Source organism: Populus alba, chromosome 2 (assembly GCF_005239225.2).
Source record: "Populus alba chromosome 2, ASM523922v2, whole genome shotgun sequence".
NCBI classification, from domain to species: domain Eukaryota; kingdom Viridiplantae; phylum Streptophyta; class Magnoliopsida; order Malpighiales; family Salicaceae; genus Populus; species Populus alba.
Genome location: NC_133285.1, coordinates 9331231 through 9339076, shown reverse-complemented (window position 1 = coordinate 9339076; position 7846 = coordinate 9331231).

Sequence of the window (7846 nt, the reverse complement as noted above, 5' to 3'; positions counted from 1 at the left end):
CTTTTTTTAATGGATTTATCTTAATGTCATGTATTGGGTCATAGATTCAGCAAATTCAACAAAGTTGACTCAAGCCTTTTTTATTGGTTTTTTTATATATATTTTTTAATTTATCCCTTTAATATTAGGTTGGTTTGATATGTGAGCTACGTATTTTTATTAAATCTATTTTCAATGAGGTTATTTTAGTTCCATAACTAGGTTATAGATTTGGTGTGTTGGCTCAAATAGACTCGGGTTAATTTAAAAAAAAAATTGTGTTATTTTTTATTTCCTCACTCAACATGTTATCTGCTGGGATTTTAGATTCTTTTTTTTTTTATGTAATCATCTTGTTCTTATTTATTTTTTACATTGTTAACAAATAAGATCATTTAGAAGTATTAAGAATATTGTAATAGTACATTTTTATAATATTGACAAACATTTATTTTTTACATTAAATCATTTTTTTATCTTTTTTTATTTGTTTTTTATTGATATCTTCTTCTCTAATTATATTATTAAAATAATTAAGCTTATTAAACTCATTTAAGTAAATCACTATAAACTTAGAACTGAATTTAGCATGGATAGAGCAACAAATCCCAAGTTTCAAATTGGTTTTTTTATCATACAGTCTCCTTAATACCTTAAGGATGTGTGCTAAGAATAAGTCATCACAACTATACTGGTTTTTTTTTGGTGTTTTTTTTTAGTTGTATCCATCCATTTGCTACATCAAGTAAATAAACACTTACTTCATAAGTAATTGATTACATGAAACTCATTTTAAATGTCATATTAAATATGTTAGCAACATGTATGGTAATTTAATTTAATGGCATGGTATACCTTTACCATTGTTTGGGTATCTTTTTTATATTAGGAAGAATTTGACCCAGCTACAACCGTTTTGAATCTATGCTTAACGCCTTAGAATTTGATGTGGCACATGACAAAAATGTCATCAAAGCTAATATCAAAGAATATCAATCATAATTAACTATAAATGTAAAATGCGTGGGGAATTCATCATGCAAAATGCATTTTAAATCCCCTCACATAGCACTATAGATGGAGGGTTCACAATGCCTTTTCTTATCCCTTTTTTTTTAAAAAAAAAAAATATTGGCTCTTATTGGACCAAATTATATGTTAAAGTTATTGAGGGATGATGGGATTGAAAGCTAGGAGATCAAAGTGAGAAACATGGAGGGAATGAGTGGCGTTAAAAAATTTTAGGCAAAATATTTATTGTGGTCCTTATAATTCACAAATTATAAATATTGAGTCCCTCCAGTTTTAGAATTTAAGAACAGAATCAATTCTGGTCCCAAACTTTATTTTTTATATTTTTTAAATGTGTGGTTCGAGAGAGATGAGAGAAAAATATTGGAATCCAGTGCTAAAGAGAGAAATTTTTATTGCACTGCTTTTGGCCACAAAAACGATCGATAATAGGGTCACTTTGTTCCATTTGATGAGGGGATTTCACATTAAGTTCTTTTTTCCCTTGAAATTGCATAGAAAAACATATATGAGTTCGGTAAGATTTTTTGTTTCAGGTTGATTTCGGGTTTGGATATGGTTTTTTAAGTTTTTTTTAAGACCTGAATGGGTTTATCAAGTTGCATAAGATATTTTCTTAGTATTTTGAGTCAAAAATAAGTTGAGAAATTAATAATTTTTGGATTGAAGAAACATTTCTCCTGATTTTCTAGCCACCATAGTGGCTAGAAACTGGATAATATCAGATGACACGTCATTTAACTTATTTTTTTCAAAAACAAATTGGGCAACAATTTAAGTTTTTTTAAAAAAAAAAAACAAATAAACAAATAAGGGCATAAACATGTAAGCCTTCACTTGTAAGCTTGTGTGCAAGCCCTTACTAGATAAGTCAAACGCGTTGACTTAGCTTGCCAAGCTCTGAAGTGCATGACTTTTTTTTTTTTAAAAAAAATTTTTTTTTAATTAATTCATTTTTTACATGTATTTCTTTCAAAATAATTTTAAAATTTATATTTAAAGTAATACTCATTCTTTTTTTTATTTTTTTTTATATAGCCTCTTTTAAATAGAGACTGTATTTTTTAGTTATTTTATATGGATTTAATTTTTTGAGAGATTGTTTTAATTCATCTATAATTTTTTATGTTTTATATAAATTGGATTTATTTTAAAAAATCAAAATATTTATTTTCAGATAATACATCTCATATGTGTAACCTTGCATGATAATGTTTTGCCTCTTATTTTATTTAATCAATTTCACGTGTTTTTGTTTTTATTATCATTTAATTAAATAGAGATTTTATTTTTGTGAAAAAAATTATTAAACACAATCATGTCAAAGATCTAAGTTACGAGGCCAACTATTTTGGTCTATATTTGACTCAGAATTTTTTAATTTTTATCTTTATTTATCATTAATAACTTTTTATTTATTTATTAACATATATAATTCTCGATTTATTTTATTAGATGTATACATAAGTTTTTTTATGTTCACTTTTGATTTTTTATATAAAAAACACATCGAGAAAACCTATATTTTTATTTTGAAAAAAAAATCTAATCCATAATAAAACACAAGTCAAATAACTAGGTATTAATAAAGTTTGATAATTTTAATCAAATACCATTAAACGTTCACAATAAAAGTCATCAGAATGAGGGATCTTGCTAAAAGTTATATGTAACACATATCCATTATTGCATTTTCCTACAAGTTTTGGTATAGCTCTCAAAAACAATGCTTCAAAAAAATCAATTTTGCACTGGTGATTCTCATCGCACACTGGAATTATTTTAACATTTTACACTTGAAAACACACAAAAAAGAAATACTCATAGCAATAAAAATAGAGTTTATAATTTGTTATTTTTTTTAATTTGAAATACTCTTTTCATCCAATAGCATATATAGAATGAGGGATGAGAGAATTATTTGAATTATCTTGAATATCCATAAAATTGATCCGAATGGAATAGTTTTTTTATTTTTTTTTTTTATAATTTTGATTAGAAAATTAAAATAAAATGGTTCGATTTTAGTTTAAGAAACTAATAAAAAAGGATTTATAGAAACAGGAAAGAAACAGGAAAGAAAATGTTTACTAAAGGGATTGTTTTCATATAAAAAAAATTAAGTTTAGTTTGTACTTTTAATTATATAAATATTTTAATGTCATTTATAATTCCAAATCCAATTCCAACTGTAAACTAAAACAAAACTCATTGTTCATTGTTCATTGGTGTTACTATTTTTTTTAGTTATTAAACTTTATTTATTTCTTTTGTTATTTTATCATAGCATGTTAACATCAATTTATACGATGAGATTTGTTTTTTTCCCCCATACTCTTAACATCAGTTTCTTAAGATTCTTCAAAGTGTGTCTTAATATTTTTCTGCATTAAATTAAAAAATTAATAGTAAAAAATAGAATTATATTTCAAAATAAAATTAAAATAATAAAAACCAAAATTACTCCATCCACTCACTTTGAAGAAAAAACACACACACAAAAAGAAATCAAAATATGACACTAAAGACCATGGTTTTCAAACTTGGCCCGGTGGCCGGCCTAATCTAAAGCCCAGGTTCCAGGTCTTGACCGGGTCACCAGGTTGCCCGGGTTAATTTTAAAAAAAAAATCAAAATGACATCATTTTAGTAAGAAAACAAAAGTCAACAAGTTAAAACCGGGTTTTTGACCGAGTCGCTGAGTCATATTAAGTTTTTTTTTTTCTTTTATTTTTTCTTCAACCTGGCCCGGTTCCAGCCCCGGATCGATCCACCGAGTCGGCTCGGGTTTTAAAACTATGCTCATGACTCACAAAAAAAAAATGATAAGAATATCTTCACCTGTAATTTATCTCTCCTGCTTGTATCTCTTTGTTTTCTTTAAAATAGGCGCAAAGAGTAAGAGAAAATTTTATGGTACTTGAAAAGTAACTAGTGTCATCTTATTAATTATTTTTTATGCTCACCTTGGAGAAAAAAAAACAGACATAGAAAAATAAAGAAACTTGTATCCTAACAAAAATAATAAGAATATTTCTTCCTAAAATTTCTCTCTCTTGATTGAATCTATTTTTTAAAAAAATAATTATTAGAATACCACTAATTATTCCGTATATTCAGTAAAATTTCTCATAAATAATAAACAATATTCACTAATTAAAATTTTAGAAACTTGGAAACACAAGCAATTCAAGAATTGCATGATACACGCATGTGTAGGCGTGTTCCATGTGGATTGATAACCTGCCGCTATCCTTCCGTGAAAATGATGTTACCTAGACAAGAACGTAGGTGGCCATGGCCTCTCATTTTCCTACTCTCCCTTGAACCGATCGATATTCAGCTCAATCAATTTCAAGGAAAAATATTAATTGCAATTCTTCTCTTTACAGTAAAGTGACAGGCCAAAACCCTAAGAAACGGAAATAATTGAGATACAAGGGTTCTGTTTGTTGCCACGTGAAATATATAATAAACGTTTTTTTATTCTTTTTATTATCAGACTTGTAATATTTGAAAAAAATAAATAAAATTACTATTTTTATTTTAGTTTATAATAAGTATTGCATTTTTTCAACTAACTTAAAACAATAATTTCTCCACTCAGAAAAATAACATTAAAAAATAATTTACTCGGTCAATTAATTATTTCTTTAAAAATATTTAATAATATAATATATACTTAGACCAATAGCATGTCAAAAAAAATATTAGCTTCAAAGTTAAAATCTAACATGGTCATAAATAGAAGATAATGAATTAGTTTTATTCAATTCATAAAAAAAATACTATGTTCTCCAATTCATTCATTTTTCTTGTTTTTATACATTGTTGAGTGATATAAAATAATTGATTTTTTCTTTTAGAAATTGATTTTTTCATATTGATGTAATGAAATGAAAAGGATTAAATTTTGAATACAATTACATTCTTAAAAAGTTTTTTTTTAAAGATAAAATATAATAGATGTGTGTGATAAAAAAATCTAAAAATTAGTAAAATAAAAAAAATGAAATTATGAAATGCTTAAAGAGAAATTTGTGGAATTGTTTTTTTCTAAGCTGGTTCTATCTCTATCTTAATCAATCCTCTTTATTTCTTTGTGGGTGACTGAAAATTTAAATAAAAATAAACCTTGAGAACTACACAAAAATCTATTTTTATCTTTTTATATTTCAAAATAGTAATCAAACACTATGGGCTTGTTTGGATTGTGATAACGATTGCGATTCAAAGTATTTTTAGTTTATAAATACATCAAAATAATAATATTATTTTTTTAAAAAAATTATTTTTAAAATTAGTACATCAAAACAATTTGAAAATATAAAAAATTAACAAAATAAAATAAAATTTAAGAGAATACAGTTTCAACTATATTCTCAAACATTCTCAATAAAAAAACACAAAGTAATTTCTATGAACTATTTTTTTTTGTTAAAAAATAATTTTGCAACCATAAAGAGTTCATAAGAATTTATATCCAGTGTCATCTGTGGAGATTTATCTGGTTTATAATAAAGTGGAAGGGTAAATTAATTTAATCTTCATGTAGAACAGTTACCAGATGACAACTATTATTTATAAAATTAAAAGAATAAAGAATAGTGTAATTTTTTTAATTAATATGGATATTTGGATCAGCTTATTCGTATCTCGACCAATCCTATAAGTTCTGAAATTAACAACAATATAAGTCTTTAGTGGTTTATGAGTTTTGTTTAAAATTATTTTTTATATATATATTTTTAGATATTTTAATTTGTTGATGTTAATAATAATTTTTTAAAAATAAAAATAAAATATTTTAAAAAATAATGAATATGATAATAATGAATATTATTTTAATTAAATATTAAATTAAATTAAATGGGATACTCGAAGAAAAATGAGATTTGACGATGTTATCCATAAATCCCTCTTGAACACGTGACACTTATCTAGTCCTTTATAAGTTGTACGCTTGTCACAAGTCTAATAGTTAAGTGTCATGTCATGATCTACACCTATAGATATAAATAAGTCGTCCATTACTTTTTTTTTGGAACCATTTATTTATTAAAAAGTTTTATCTCTCTGACCTCACACATTCGCTCACTACATCACCTATAAATATAAATAATTGCTGTGCTGCTCCCGTACCTCTAGAACATACCATTTTTTAATAAATAGTGCGCAATCTTTCATCCTTTTTAAAATGTTTTTTTTTTAATTATTTTATTTTATTTTATCTTTTAAAATTATATTTTTTAACTTAGATCTTTTTAATATATTTTCAAACAAAATACACTTTAAAAAATAATTATTATTACACTTTGAAACATTTAATTAGAGTATTTTTCACACCTTTTTTTTTACTTACTATTCCTCACAAGTCTCTTTTTACCATTAAAATTATTTGAAAATAATCATTGTTACATTCTGACACATCTAATTAAAGTATTATTTTATTTTTAATTTTTTAAAAATAAAAAATATTATTTTAATACATTTCCGAGCAAATTACATTTTAAAAATAATCATTATAACACTCTGAAATATATAATTAGAGTAATTTTCACACCCTTTTTTGTTACCTGCTATTCCTCACATGCTTCCTTTTACATTAAAATTATTTAAAAACATTAATATATATATATATATATATAATTTTAATTACATCTCCAAACACTGCTCAAACATTCTTAATATATAATACTACTTCACCCTTTTATACCCTTAAGAAAACTTTGCGCGTAGAATGTATAAAACTGCCTAAAGAAGAAGAAGAAGAAGCAGCTAGTGGCATGTGCGATTATTGGCTCGTTCTCTAAATTATTTTAGTGGAATGTCTTGAAATAATCTCCAAAACATATCTTAAATTTCAATGAAGTTTTGGAAGTATTATTATTATTATTATCTTAATTGAATCTCCATTCAAGAACCCTAAATGGAACCCTTCCAAATGTTTAAGAAATATGTGAAACCCTCTACAAGGCAGCATCACATGTCATGTGTCATCTGAAACAATACTTTCTGTAATAATTAATGAAAACATACGAGGATAACTCAGGTGAGAAATCCTTAAAACATTGAATAACGCTGTCGACGCAATAAGTAGCCGGGAGAACCAGTTGATATACGACCATACCTCTCTACTGGTCTCCAGAGGTAGCTCCTCCCTTTCCCTCTCCTGAAATTAGCATTTGACCTTCGTGCTCCCGACTCCATCCACACGTCACTCCTAGGATGAACACTAAAAAACTTTATGACTGGTATGGTATGCTACACTTCACTTTTCGTGACAAGTGATCGTTGACATGTAAAACGTGCGACTATTTGTGGTATAGGGAAATAAATCCTAGATACTTTATAATCGTTTGTTGCTGTGGGTTATATTTTTTTTTAATACATAATTCTGTATATAGTTTTTTTTTTTTGTGTTTTTTGTAGTTCAACAAAATTCTAATTTAAAATAAAAAATCTATGTATATAAGTATTTAAATAAATTCAGAATTATGAGTGTTAATAAAAGAAAAAAAACACAAACAGTAACTTTTCCTTTTGAAAAAATTAATAAAAAAATATAAATTAAAATATTTATAGCTAACAAGTTCTAAAAATATAATTTGACATGCTGCATCTGTTTTTTAAATCAAATTTAAAATCTACTTAGGAGTGTGATTATGGTTACTTTTTAAAAAAAATTTTTATTTTGAAATACATTAAAATGATATATTTTTTTTTATTTTTTAAATCAACACATCATAACAATCCAAAACATTAAAAAAAAAATTATATACAAAATTTTTTTTAAAAAAAATACAAATTAACCCGTGTTTTCAAGCACTCTTGT